The sequence below is a fragment of the Hyla sarda genome, chromosome 4 (assembly GCF_029499605.1).
Source record: "Hyla sarda isolate aHylSar1 chromosome 4, aHylSar1.hap1, whole genome shotgun sequence".
NCBI classification, from domain to species: Eukaryota; Metazoa; Chordata; class Amphibia; order Anura; family Hylidae; genus Hyla; species Hyla sarda.
The window spans coordinates 186,319,831-186,335,135 of NC_079192.1; positions in this window are offsets into that span (position 1 = coordinate 186,319,831).

The window sequence follows — 15,305 nt, forward strand, 5'->3', positions numbered from 1 at the left end:
CCAGAAGTTGGCAGCAGCATTAGTAGAAACTAGGGCTTCACAATCCCTAAGATTAAAAGATGAATTCTGAAATTTAAACTGAAGATTTTGCATTGCTAGTGCTACCATAACAAAACTTTTATCCCAGACCCAGGCCCAGCAGCATCAGTAAACCATATATTGGCTGAATGCCACAGCCTGGAGCTGGCTGAAGCATAAGGAGACCATATAGTGTCTGAATGGCACAGCCAGGAGTTGGCAGCAGCATGAGTAGACACTAGGGCTTCACAATTCCTAAGATTTACCACATAGGGACCCAGGGTGTACAGGTATGCATTCGGTCCCTGGTACTTAACCCCTTAAGGACACATGACGTACTGGAACGTCATGTGTCCACTCCCGATCTATAACGTGGGGCCACGGCGTGGCCCCGCGTCATAGCGGTTCGGGCCTGGCCTCTAACAACGGCCGGGACCCGTGGCTAATAGCGCGCGGCATTGATCGCTGTGCCGCGCGCTATTAACCCTTTAGACGCGGCGTTCAAAGTTGAACGCCGCGTCTAAAGTGAAACCGAAAGCATGCCGGCTAGCTCAGTGGGCTGTTCGGGATAGCCGCGGTGAAATCGCGGCATCCCGAACAGCTGACAGGACAGCGGGAGGGCCCCTACCTGCCTCCTCGCTGTCCGATCGCCGAATGACAGCTCAGTGCCTGAGATCCAGGCATGAGCAGTCATGCGGCAGAATCATCGATCACTGGTTTCTTATGAGAAACCAGTGATCAATGTAAAAGATCAGTGTGTGCAGTGTTATAGGTCCCTATGGGACCTATAACACTGCAAAAAAAAAGTGCAAAAAAAAAGTGAATAAACATCATTTAACCCCTTCCCTATTAAAAGTTTGAATCACCCCCCTTTTCCCATAAAAGAGAAAACACAGTGTAAATAAAAATAAAAATAAACATAAATGGTATCGCCGCGTGCGGAAATGTCCGAATTATAAAAATATATCGTTAATTAAACCGCACGGTCAATGGCGTGCGCGCAAAAAAATTCCAAAGTCCAAAATAGTGCATTTTTGGTCACTTTTTATATCATGAAAAAATGAATAAAAAGCGATCAATAAGTCCTATCAATGCAAAAATGGTACCGTTAAAAACTTCAGATCACGGCGCAAAAAATGAGCCCTCATACCGCCCCATACACGGAAAAATAAAAAAGTTATAGGGGTCAGAAGATGACAATTTTAAACGTATTAATTTTCCTGCATGTAGTTATGATTTTTTCCAGAAGTCCGACAAAATCAAACCTATATAAGTAGGGTATCATTTTAATTGTATGGACCTACAGAATACATATCAGGTGTCATTTTTACCGAAAAATGTACTACGTAGAAACGGAAGCCCCCAAAAGTTACAAAACAGCGTTTTTTTTTTTAATTTTGTCGCACAATGATTTTTTTTCCCGCTTCACCATAGATTTTTGGGCAAAATGACTGACGTCATTACAAAGTAGAATTGGTGGCGCAAAAAATAAGCCATCATATGGATTTTTTGGTGTAAATTTGAAAGAGTTATGATTTTTTAAAGGCAAGGAGCAAAAAACGAAAATGCAAAAACGGAAAAACCTCCGGTCCTTAAGGGGTTAAGGACCCAGGGCGTACCTGTATGCCCGTGGGAATTTCGGTCCCTGCCGCGCACCGGGCGGGGACCGGACCGGGTTGACTGCTCATATAGATCAGCAGGCACCCCGCGCAAATGCCCAGGGGGCCATCAGACCTCCCATGTCAGCAATCGGCGCAAATTGCAAGTGAATTCACACCTGCGATTTGCGCCGATTCTGGGTCATACGGGTCTATGGTGACCCGAAATATAAGGGGATCGCAGTTGTCCATGACACCTACGATCCCCCTGAAGGGATAGAAGTGAGGTGGCAGGGGTGCTGGAGGGCTACAGTTTTGAGGGCTGTAGCAGGAGGGCTACAGTTTGGAGATTACTGTGCAATGATCCAACTGTGGCCCTCTAGATCTTGCAAAACTACAACTCCTAGCATGCCCACACAGCAGTTTGCTGTGTGGGCCTGCTGGGATTTGTAGTTTTGAAACATCTGGAGGGCCACAATTTGGAGATCACTGTGCAGTGGTCTCTAACTGTAGCCCTCCAGATGTTGCATAACTACATCTCCCAGCATGACCTTCGGCGATCAGTACATGCTGGGAGTTGAAGTTTTGCAACAGCTGGAGGCACACTGGTTGGTTGGAAAATACTGAGTTAGATAACTGAAGGTTTTCCAACCAGTGTGCCTCCAGCTGTTGCAAAAGAACAACTCCCAGCATGCACAGTCTGTCAGTACATGCTGAAAGTTGTAGTTTTGAAACAGCTGGAGGTTTGCCCCCCCCCATGTGAACGTACAGAGTACATTCAAATGGGCAGGTTTACAGTTAGTTTTCTGCTTCAAGTTTGGGCTGCGGCAAATTTTTCAACTCCCAGCATTTCCGGACAGCCACTGACTATCCAGGCATGCTGGGAGTTTAGCAACAGCTGGAAGCACCCTGTTTGGGAATCACTGGCGTAGAATACCCCTATGTCCACCCCTATGCAATCCCTATGTAGTCCTCAAATGCTCATGACGCTCTCTCACTTCGGAGCCCTGTCGTATTTCAAGGAAACAGTTTAGGGTGACATATGGGGTATTTCCGTACTCGGGATAAATTGCACTTCAAATTTTTTTTTTCTTTTACCCCTTATCTAAAGGAAAAGTTGGGGGCTACACCAGCCTGTTAGTGTAAAAAAAATAAAATTTTTACACTAACATGCTGGTGTTGCCCCATACTTTTTATCTTCACAAGCGGTAGAAGCAAAAAAAAAAGACGCCCAAAATTTGTATCGCAAATACCCCATATATGGGCGTAAAATGCTCTGCGGGTGCACAACATGGCTCAGGAGTGAGCGCGCACTATGTACATTTGAGGCCTAAATTGGTGATTTGCACAGAGGTGGCTGATTTTACAGCGCTTCTGACATAAACGCAAAAAAAGAAATACCACATGTGACCCCATTTTGGAAACTGCACCCCTCACGGAAAGTAACACGGGATATAGTGAGCTTTAACACCCCACAGATGTTTGACGAATTTTCATTAAAGTTGGATAGGAAAATGAAAAAAAAAAATTTTCACTAAAATGCTGTTGTTACCCTAAAATTTTCATTTTCACAAGTGAAAATAGGAAAAAAAGCCCCCCAAAATTTGTAACCCCATTTCTTCTGAGTAAGAAAATACCCCATATGTGGATGTAAAGTGCTCTGCAGGCGAACTACAATGCTCAGAAGAGAAGGAGCGCCATTGGGATTTTGAAGAGAAAATTTGTCCGGAATTGAAGGCCACGGGTGTTTACAAAGCCCCCATTGCGCCAGAACAATGGACCCCCCCACATGTGACCCCATTTTGGAAACTAAACCCCTCACAGAATGTAATAAGGGGTACAATGAGCATTTATGCCCCACAGGTGTCTGACAGATTTTAGGAACAGTGATCTGTGAAAATGAAAAAATTTATTTTTCATTTGCACAGCCCACTGTTCCAAAGATCTGTCAAACGCCAGTGGAGTGTAAATACTCACTGCACCCCTTATTAAATTCTGTGAGGGGTGTAGTTTCCAAAATGGGGTCGCATGGGGGGAGGGGTCCACTGTTCTGGCACCACTGGGGGCTTTGTAAACGCACATGGCCCCCAACTTCCATTCCAAACAAATTTTCTTTCAAAAAGCTCAATGGCGCTCCTCCTCTTCTGAGCATTGTAGTGCGCCAGCAGAGCCCTTGACGTTCACACATGGGGTATTTCCATACTGGGGTTACAAATTTTGGGGGTCATTTTCTCCTATTACCCCTTGTAAAAAAAAATCATTTACACATCCAACTTTCACAAAAAGTCATCAAACACCTGTGGGGTGTTAAGGTTTACTGTACCGCTTGTTATGTTCCTTGGGGGTTGTAGTTTCCAAAATAGTATGCCATGTGTTTTTTTTTTCTTTCCAAAAGCTAAATGTGACTCTTTCTCTTCTGAGCAGCGTAGTTCACCTGCAGAGCATTTAACATACTAACATGGGGTATTTATATAATCAGCAGAGATGGGGTTACAAATTTTGGGGGGCATTTTCTCCCATTACCCTTTGTAAAAATGATACAGTTGGGGAAAAAACTGCACTTAAGTGAAACATTTTTTTTTCATTTACACATCCGACTTTAACGAAAAGTCGCCCTTGTTACGTGCCTTGAGGGGTTTAGTTTCCAAAATGGTATCCCATGTGGGGGTTTTCTGTTGTTCTGGCACCATAGGGTCTTCCTAAATGTGACATGCCCCTCAAAAACCATTTCAGCAAAATTCACTCTCCAAAATCCCATTGTCGATCCTTCCCTTCTGAGCCCTCTACTGTGCCCGCCGAACACTTGACATCAACATATGAGGTATTTCCTTGCTCGAGAGAAATTGGGTTACACATTTTGGGGGGCTTTTTCTCCTATTACCCCTTGTAAAAATTCAATTCAAAAACTGGGTCTACAAGAACATGCGGGTGTAAAAAATGAAGATTTTGAATTTTCTCCTTCACTATTGCTATTCCTGTGAAACACCTAAAGGGTTAACAAACTTTCTGAATGTCATTTTGAATACTTTGAGGGGTGCAGTTTTAATAATGGGGTCATTCATGGGGTATTTTTTTTTTTTTATAAGAAAACCCTGCAAATCCACTTCAAAACTTAACTGGTCCCTGAAAAATTCCGATTTTGAAAATTTTGTGAAAAATTTATGCTTAAAGTGACAGTGGTCAGATGTTCAAAAAATGGCCGGGTCCTTAAGGTATAAATGGGCTGGGTCCTTAAGGGGTTAAAAGATGAATTCTGAAATTTAAACTGAAGATTTTGGGTAGCTAGTGCTACCATAAAAAAGACATTTTGTTCCCAGACCCAGCAGCATCAGTAAACAATATATTGCCTGAATGACACAGCGTGGGGTTGGCTGAAGCATGAGGAGACCATATAGTGTTTGAATGGCAAAGCCTGGAGTTGGCAGCAGCATGAGTAGACACTAGGGCTTCACAATCCCTAAAATTAAAAGATGAATTCTGAAACTTAAACTGAAGATTTTGGGTAGCTAGTGCTACCATAACAATTTTTTTATTCACAGACCCAGGCCCAGCAGCATCAGTAAACCAAAAATTGGCTGAATGACACAGCCTTAAGTTGGCTGAAGCATGAGGAGACACTATATAATGTCTGAATGGCACAGCCAGGAGTTGGCAGAAGCATGAGAAGACCATGGAAATTTATGATTTTGTAATTGAAATTTAAGATTTTGAAATTGAAATTAAGGATTTTGAAATTGAACTTTTAACTACCAAGTTTTAGTGCCCCGAGCCCCGGCGTATGGGTACAAAGTACCAAATCTAACAAGGAGTCACATGTCACATGGCAGCACAATGACAGAGCCTGGAGGTGGCATCAGTAGGAGGAGACTATATAGTGTCTGAATGGCACAGCCTGAAGTAGGCTGAAGCATGAGAAGAGACCATATAGTGGCTGAAGGAGACAGCCTGGAGGTGGCATCAGTATGAGGAGACCATATCGTGGTTGAATGACTGCCTGGAGTTTGTGGCAGCATGGGGAGACCATATAGTGTCTGAATGGCCCAGCCTGGAGTTGGCGGCAGATGAGGAGACAATAGGTCCTCACAATCTCAGAATAAAAGATGAATTTTGAAATTTCCATTGAAGATGTATGGTACCTAGTGCTACCATAAACATATATAGGTAATGTCCTAGGCCCAGCAGCATCACTAAACCATGTAGTTGCTGAATGACACAGACTGGAGCTGGCTGAAGCATCAGTAAACCATATATTGGATGAATGACACAGCCTGGAGGTGGCTGAAGCATGAGGAGAGACCATATAGTGGCTGAATGTGACAGTCTGGAGGTGGCAGCAGCAGCATCAGGAGTCCTGAAAGTGAGCCGAGTGGTGTAGTGCGTAGCAATACCAGTACACGGTGACACAGGTGGGTGAAAAAATGTCTGATGCGGAGGAATGTTTGTAACTGGGTAGCAGCGCCTTAAATCTCTTTGGCACTATCCATATTTGTGAACTGTTGGTGTGGAACCAAGGTCAATCTACTCTGATACATCAGGCATTGGTGGGTGGAAATCCTGGCTGATCCATGCCTGATTCATCTTCACAAAGGTCAGTCTCTCCACATTTTTTGTGGACAGACGAGTTCTCCTTGGGGTGACTATGGCCCCCACCGCAATAAACACCCGCTCTGATGGCACACTACTGGCCGGGCAGGACAGCTTTTCCAGGGCAAACTCTGCTAGTTGCCACCACAAATAAAGTTTGGCTGCCAAGAAGTCCAGCGGATCTTCAAGGTGTGTTGGCATGGGCATATCAAGGTATGCCACCACCTGCTGGTTCAGGTCCTGCTCCAGGTATACCTGCTGCTGATGAGTTGCTTCACTATCCGGGTGAAGAAAGCTACTCATCAGAGACTGTAGACTCAGGCTGCTGTTGATGGAGCTGGTACTACCCCTACACAGCAGCCATGGCAGTGGAAGTTGAGCGCAGGGGGCCCCCCGATTCAGACCTGCATGAGTATGAACGATGGCACCGATAGGCATCGGCCAACTGACTACATAGGATGCCTCTGTAGTAGGTCATTTTGTCCTCCCTATCAGTGGGTGTAAAAAAGGCCCCTATTTTGTGGAGGTAGTGAGGGTCCAATAAGGTGGAGATCCAGAAGTCATCCCGCTGCCGAATGGTGGCAATTTGGCTGTCACTACGCAACCAAGTGAGCATGCATCAGGCCATTTGTGCAAGTGACTCAGAGGGACTCCCTGCCTCCATCTCCACTGCATACTGCCACGATGTGTCTGGGTCCTCTGTCTCGCCTTCCTCATAACCCTCTAGCTTCTCTGGCTGCTCCTGCTCCTCCTCTCCTGTCAGACTACTAGAAAAATGCCCATTTGGTGAAACCTAAACTGTGCTCCACTGTGCCCTTCCTCCTCTTCCAGTTCAGCCCCCACAGGGCTCATGTGGCCATGAGATGTAGGCGCCACGTCTCCAGTGCCCCGACCAGCCATTGTTTACAACACGTGTTGGAAGAAATGAAGAAGTGGAATGACGTCGTTCATCCTGTAGTACTAGCGACTGACTAATAATGTGGCTTCCTCAGAGGGCCTGAGCAAACGGCAGGTGTCACGTATGAGCTGCCACTGGTTCACATTGAAGTTACACAGGGGAGTACCAGTATCCGCTTTGATCATCAAGAAATCGGTGATGGCTTATCTTTGTTCGTACAGTCGGTCCAACATATGGAGGGTGGAATTCTAACGTGTGGCAACTTCACAAATCAGACTATGTTGCGGGATACCGTTCTGACGCTGCAGCTCCAGGAGGGTGTGCTTTGCCGTGTACGAGTGGCTGAAGTGCATTTAAGATTTCCATTTCCCCATTGTTAGGATGTCTTGCATATGGGGGGAACACTACAGGAGCTGCTTCACAACCAGATTGAACACGTGTGCCATGCAGGGTGAATGGCTCAGCCTTCCCAGACACAGCACATGCAAGATGTTCTTCCCGTTGTCAGTCACCATGGTTCCCAGTTCCAGTTTTCGTGGAGTAAGCCATGTTTCGATTTCTTTATGAATGACTTTTAGCAGTTCCTCCCAGTGGCGTCGCTAGGGGGGGGGGGGCAGAGGGGCCCCCCCTAGATCAGGCCGTGCCCCCCCTTGTGCCCCCCCAATTTAAAATAAGTAGGGATGTCCCGATACTAGTATCGGGGCCAGGGGTGGACTGACCGGCTGGGTGCTGCTGAGGATATCCCTGCCATGCTCCTGGTCTGCGTATCATTAGCAGAGACAGGCAGAGCAGGGATGAAGGTACCTTATGATGGCTCCGCCCCCAGCACAGGATAGGACGGGGGCCGAGAGTTGACAGGCCTCCGGAACACAGCGGCTGCTTCATGTGAGGTGAGTGATGTCCCGTGTCCTCCCTCTCTCCCCTCTGATCAGCAGTATATTCTGGGGCTGGGTCATGTGTATAGTAGCAGTCCAGTGGGGTCACTTTCCCTCCTTCAGTGTCCACAGGTCAAATTATCAGAACAATTTTTGGGAAAAATCGTGGCAAAATTGCGCGTTTATTACAGCGATTTTTCGTAAATCGCTGTAAAACTGCGCAATTTTTGCCGTGATTTTTCCATAAATTGTTCTGGTAATGTGACCTGTTGGAGACCTGTGGACATTGGAGGAGGGAAAGTGACCCTCTGGAAGGACAACATGTGAACACACTGCTAGTTTATCATTAACCCCTTAAGGGTACATTCACATGTACAGGATCTGCTGCATATTTTTGCTGCATATTTTGTGCAGCTGATTTTGCAACCCGTTAGCTTAAATAGGTAGCAAAATCAGCTGCAGAAAATATACAGCAGATCCTGTATGTGTGAACGTACCCTAAGGGCTCATTCAGGGGTGGATCCACAGTGTATTTTACACTGCAGATCCACTGACAATGGACCGTACAGTGCTGCCTCCATATGTGCCTGCTCCGCCACTACGAGCAGACACGCTTTGATGTGTATACTCACGCACATCATGGCCGCTCCTCCTGCTCTCTGAGCTAGGCCGAGAGCAGCCACTATGTGTGCGAGTATACACATCAAAGTGTGTGCCCTAAAATCTACGGCAAAAACGGAAAAAAAAATCATTGTGCAACAAGAATGTATGAAGATTTTAAATAAAAAATGTTTTCATTTTTTTTAAATTAAACATGTTCTGCACAGTGTGTGTATTTATTTATGATATATATATATATATATATATATATATATATAAAAAAAAAATATATATATATATACACACACACACACGTTTTAAAATTGCCCCCCCACTTTTGTCACTGGCCCCCCATGTGCCCCCCCTAAATATGAATGCTGGAGACGCCACTGGTTCCTCCCCTGTATGACTCTTTTAGCCAAGGCAAACCATGTGAAGAACAGCGTGACATCGCTGTGAACTGGTCACATGGTATGCAGAATGGGCACTGAGACTTGCCTGGGCAGTGGAGGCTGAGGACATGGTGGAGGATGAGGAGGCAGAGTTGAACACTGTCACAGGACCAACGGCCTGAGATCGTGAAGGAGGAAGCGGCATGACCTGTCCAAGTTGGTGTTGTGGCTCTGCAGGAACCACATTCCCCCAGTGAGCCGTAAAGAACATGTATTGTCCCTGACCGTAGTTACAGCTCCAGACATCCTCACTGCCATGCACTTTGGTACACACCGACAGACTCAAGGACTGAACCACCTTCTCTTCCACAAAATTGGGAAGGGCTGGTACTGCCTTCTTTACAAAGAAATGACGGCTTGGCACTCTCCACCTCAGCACAGAACAAACCATCAGTTCTCTGTAATGTGCAGAGTCCACCACTTGAAAATGGAGGGACTGCAGCACCATCAACTTAGACAGGAGCACATTCAACTTCTGCGCTGTTGGATGAGTGGGCGCATACTGTTGTCTCTTGGACATGGCTTCGTGGATGGATTGTTGGCAGAATTGCTGACTAAAAGTAGGAGGAGCAGGAGCATCTGGAGCGACAGAAGAAGGGTATGACACACAGCTTCCTTCGGCTGAGGTGGTGGAGCCTTGGCTGGCTGAAACAGGGAGCGGCGTGCCACTGGGTGATGCAGCAGGCTGGACAACTACATCAGAGCCACCCAATGGACAAGAGAAGCAGAAAATAACGCAGCACTCACCACATGTTCTTTGTTCACCTTCATCTTTATTCGGTTTTAAAATGTGCAGACAGGTACAGCAGGTGAGAGGAGACCTAGCGTGCGGGGGGATGTGGGTGCCGACGGACCGTTGCGTGCTCTCGGCACTTCGTCAGGCCATATGTCATCACGTAAGGGGTGTGCTCTTATACCTGCCGGCACAGGTAACCTAACCAATCAACAATGTGCAAAACATGTACAAGTGAAAAACAGATTAAAAACACATTCCTCCTAACTCTGCGAGTCTCATAATGTATAACTTAGGCTCAAGTAATTAAAAAAGCTCCCATTTCATATTTTTCATTAAGACCTAGCTGACCTAAGGCTTCCGTACGCAGGATCCCCGTGGATTCTTTCTTCAGGAGCTCCTGATTTCTGTCCCTTCCTCCCGTCTGGTATTCTATTCTTTCTAGGGCACTGAACCTAAACGGAATCGACTCACCGGCATGGCATTCATTAATGTGTGATATAAACCTGCTCGCGCCAACCCCTGTAGTGAGTGATCTCACATGTTCCCGGATTCTATGAAACAGGGGCCTGATCGTCTTACCGATGTAAAACCTGTCACAACCACAAACTAAGGTGTACACTACAAATTTAGTTCTGCACGTGAAGAACTGTTTAATTGTACTGTCCTGTCCACCCAATTTTATAAACTTTGCTTTAGCATTAAATTTGCAGAACGAACAAGTGGAACAAGCAAAATTGCCTATGGGGCGACTATCCGATAACCAGTAAATTTTTTGTTTCTTTTGTTTGTGGTATTTTTTTTATGGTGTCATGTACTGTCCTATTCTTTCTGAACGTTACTATAGGCAAATTTTCTGTGTGTTTCTCCAAGTCGCAATCCTGCTGCAACATGTACCAGTAAGTATTTATTGTTTTTTTAATCTGGTAATTCATTGGTGTGTTCCTAAAAGAGAATACTATCCTTTCGGTTTTTTTTTTGTCTGTTTTTGGTTTTAAGTAGCTCCTCTCTAGGGATCTTATCTATCCTGTTTTGGCTTTTTTTTTAAACATTAGGAGGGTACCCTCTTTTTTTTAGACGATTTTCCATTTCTTGTGCTTGGGTCTCAAAAAGAACTGGGTCATTATTGATTCTCTTCAGTTGGGTTAATTGACTGAAGGGGATCGCATCCTTGGTGTATTTCGAATGGGAGGAATTATAATGGAGTATGGAATTCTTGGATGTGGGTTTTCTATGCCCTGTAGTTATGATATTGTTATTCCTGGCCTCTAGCTTCACATCCAAGAATTCCAGGCTATCACCTCCATAGAAACTGGTAAAGGTCATGTTGACCTAATTCACCTTGTTTAGGTATTTTACAAAATCTTGGTACGCCCCTCCCTCCGTTCCGTCCCAGATGACAAAAATGTCATCGACGAAACGGAGGAGGTTCTTTATGTGGCCAACGTAAGGATTCTGTTGGGTGAAAATATACTTTCTCTCAAATATGGCCAGGAACAGGTTAGCGAACGAGCACGACACCGGAGTGCCCATGGCCGTGCCCGTTCGCTGCCTGTACCACTGGCCCTCATAATGAAATGCATTATTACGCAAAATCAAGTCCAGTGACTCAGTCACGAAGTCCACAAATGCTGTTGACTTTTCGGTACACTCCAAAAACTCCCGGACAGCCTGTATCCCCGCACTCTGGGGAATGCGGGTATACAGGCTCTCCACATCTATGGAGGCCAGCTTGTAGCCCTCTTGCCATCTAAAATCTTGTAGAGCTTGAATTAAGTCTCCTGTATCCCGTATGTGGGTGGAGATATGTTTTAACAGAGGGGACGCAAGCCAGTCAATGTAGCTGGACAGGTGCTCCATAGGAGCACCTATGCCAGCCCCTATAGGCCGCCCTGGGGGTGGATGTACCTTTTTATGTGTCTTAGGCAAAATGTACCACCTTGGTTTAGCAGGGTTTGAGGGGAGGAGGCGCTCGGCCAGTTTTTCCGTTATAATATTTTTCTCTGTAAATTTCCTTAGATGTCCTCTTAACTTATCCATTATTTTAGCTGTGGGATCTAATTGTAGTTTTTCATATACAGTTGGATTATCCAGCTGGCTACGGGCCTCTATTTCATAGTCGTCTCTCCGCCAGACCACCACCCCCCCACCTTAGTCAGGTTTTGAGACGATTATGTCCTCCCTCTCAGCCAGCCATTTCAATGCCTCCCTCTCCTCTATCGAAATGTTAGGGGCAGACTCAGGATAAATAAGGGCTTTTATGTCCTTGCAAACTGATCTCTGGAACAGGTCAATGGCTCCTCCTGGGGCTAACGGAGGATTAAACGTTGAGGCATTGCCTCCACTAAAAAACATATTCTCCTCTAGATCACTCTCTCTGACCTGTCCCCCTTCCAAACTCATTAGTTCTCGAATGGCAACCTCATCCTCCATTGTCCCCTCATTTAACACCCTGAACCCCAATGGGCCAATAACACACGGTACTTCTCCTTCTTTCTTCTGCTGCTTCTGTGACATTTCTTTATTAATTTGTGAAGTAGAGAAGAATTTTTTAACCCCTTAAGGACTGGGGTTTTTTCCGTTTTTGCACTTTCGTTTTTTGCTCCTTGCCTTTAAAAAATCATAACTCTTTCAATTGTGCACCTAAAAATCCATATGATTGCTTATTTTTTGCGCCACCAATTCTACTTTGTAATGACGTCAGTCATTTTGCCTAAAAATCTACGGTGAAACAGAAAAAAAAAATCATTGTGAGACAAAATTGAAAAAAAACAAAACGCTGTTTTGTAATTTTTGGGGGCTTCCGTTTCTACGTAGTACATTTTTCGGTAAAAATGACACCTTATCTTTATTATGTAGGTTCATACGATTAAAATGATACCCTACTTATATAGGTTTGATTTTGTTGTACTTCTGGAAAAAATTATAACTTCATGCAGGAAAATTAATATGTTTAATATTGTCATCTTCTGACCCCTATAACTTTTTTATTTTTCCGCGTATGGGGCAGTATGAGGGCTAATTTTTTGCGCTGGGATCTGAAGTTTTTAACGGTACAACTTTTACATTGATAGAACTTATTGATCATATAATATTCATGATATAAAAAGTGACCGTGCGGTTTAATTAACAATATATTTTTATAATTCGGACATTTCCGCACGTGGCGATACCATATATGTTTATTTTTATTTACACTGTGCTTTTTTTTATGGGAAAAGGGGGGTGATTCAAACTTTTAATAGGGGAGGGGTTAAATGATCTTTATTCACTTTTTTTTTGCAGTGTTATAGCTCCCATAGGGACCTATAACACTGCACACACTGATCTTTTACATTGATCACTGGTTTCTCATAGGAAACCAGTGATCTATGATGCTGCCGCTTGACTGCCCATGCCTGGATCTCAGGCACTGAGCAGTCATTCGGCGATCGGACAGCGAGGAGGCAGGTAGGGACCCTCCGGCTGTCCTGTAAGCTGTTCGGGATGCCGCAATTTCGCCGCGGCTATCCCAAACAGCCCACTGAGCTAACCGGCACTTTTTACTTTCACTTTTAGCCGCGTGGCTCAGCTTTGAGCGCGCAGCTAAAGGGTTAATAGTGCGCTGCACCGCAATCAGTGCCGTGCGCTATTAGCGGCAGGTCCCGGCGTCACTATGATTGTGTAAGTCCTGTCAAAGGATTCGACATGACCGAAATTAAATCCCTTGTTCAGAATCGAAACGCATGCCTCGCTCAGTGTATTCTGTCAGGTTAATAACAAGATCATCCTCTCCCTCTATTTTCTCCACGTAACTGCTTTGCATTTTATCGGCGGTTTTCTTTGATCCTCTCCTCCTCTTTCGTCCGCCCTGTCTCGTTCTTCTCTTCTTGCTTTCCCTAAAAAATCTGCTGTATTGGAGGGTCCACTTTTTTCTGGTTTCTCATCCGATCCGCTTGACTCCGATTCCGTGGTCAAGTAGTCGGATTTTTTGGGATATTTTTTGTTCTTGCTGTATTTATTGTAGCCACTATTCTTATTATGGAAATTCACTTTCCTTTGTGTTTTTTGTTTGTTCCAAGTAAATTCATGATTTAACTCAAAGTCCTGTTTGTCCCTTAGGAACTTGTCCCTTTTTGTTTCTTTTACTGTATTGTGCAAGATGTTAATTTTCTTATCTAGATTCATTTTGAAACATCAGAGCCATGGTTCTCCCAGGCCGCTTTATGGTGGCGAATCATATGTTGACGCAGAGCCACGCTTCACCTTCTGCCGACATATCTTGCATGTGCCTATGTGAACCTCCTCCGGATGCTTGATGCTGCCACACCGCTGAATAGCTGATTTTCCCACCAACAGTCCGCACTAATTGACTGCTACTGCCGCCATCTCCAGGAACCCCTGTTCCACTACCTCCCAGGAAGATGGGCTGCCGCAAAGCAGGTGATCTCCCCCGGGCACGTTTGGCTCCAGAATTTCCACTTCTGCCACCATGCTGACTGCCAACCATGCTACCAACTTGCTGGCTCAACTGCTGCCTCACGGGCAACCTGCAGCTCTCTTCTCCTTGATGATGATGATGTTGAAGCCCCTTCTGCACCCGGCTCCCAATTGCGATCGGCTTTATCATCATCAACAATTGTCTGCACGTCACTGATATCCTCCTTAGGTTCCTCAACAGTGTCTGCTCCAGGACCATGAACGCGGGCAAAACCGACTCCCACGTCACTCTCCTCATCACTGCTTGCCCCCTAGTAGATGTCTCCTCCACTTCTTGGCTGGGCAGTAGCTGCTGACTGTCCTCTATTAGATCATCCTCACTGAATACTGGAGCTGAACCCACAGCATAAGATATTTCTTTAGGGGAGGGAACAGCAGGGTGTCAGATGTCACTTGTGATGAAGTGGATGACTGTGTTAACCAATCGACGACGACAGATGGGTTGCTGGTCGAGACACGACCGCTAGCTGATAACGGGAGCTCAGGCCTCTCGCTGCGACTCCTGCTGCCACTCGCCCCTAGTCTGCTGCGACCTCTGCCTGAAGAATTTAGTCCTCTGCCACTCCTCTGTGCACGTCCTGGCACTTCTTTGCCTGACATACTTAGTCGTATATGAGGGGAGTACAATACTCTTCACTTTGCTTAAAACAATACGCTTCACTTGGCTTAACCCCTTAAGGACCAAGGACGTACCGGTACGCCCTTGGTCCTGCTCCTGTGATATAACGCGGGGTTACACGGTAACCCCACATCATATCACGGCGGGCCCGGCGTCATAGTGAAGCCGGGACCCGCCGCTAATAGCGCGCAGCGCCGATCGTGGCGCTTTGCGCTATTAACCCTTTAGCCGCGCACTCAGAGCTGAGCCACGCCGCTAAAAGTGAAAGTAAAAACTGCCGGTTAACTCAGTGGACTGTTCGGGATAGCCGCGGCAATATCGCGGCATCCCAAACAGCTTACAAACAGCTTACGCGGCATCCCAAACAGCCGGAGGGTCCCTACCTGCCTCCTCGCTGTCTGATCGCCGAATGACTGCTCAGTACCTGAGATCCAGGCATGAGCAGTCAA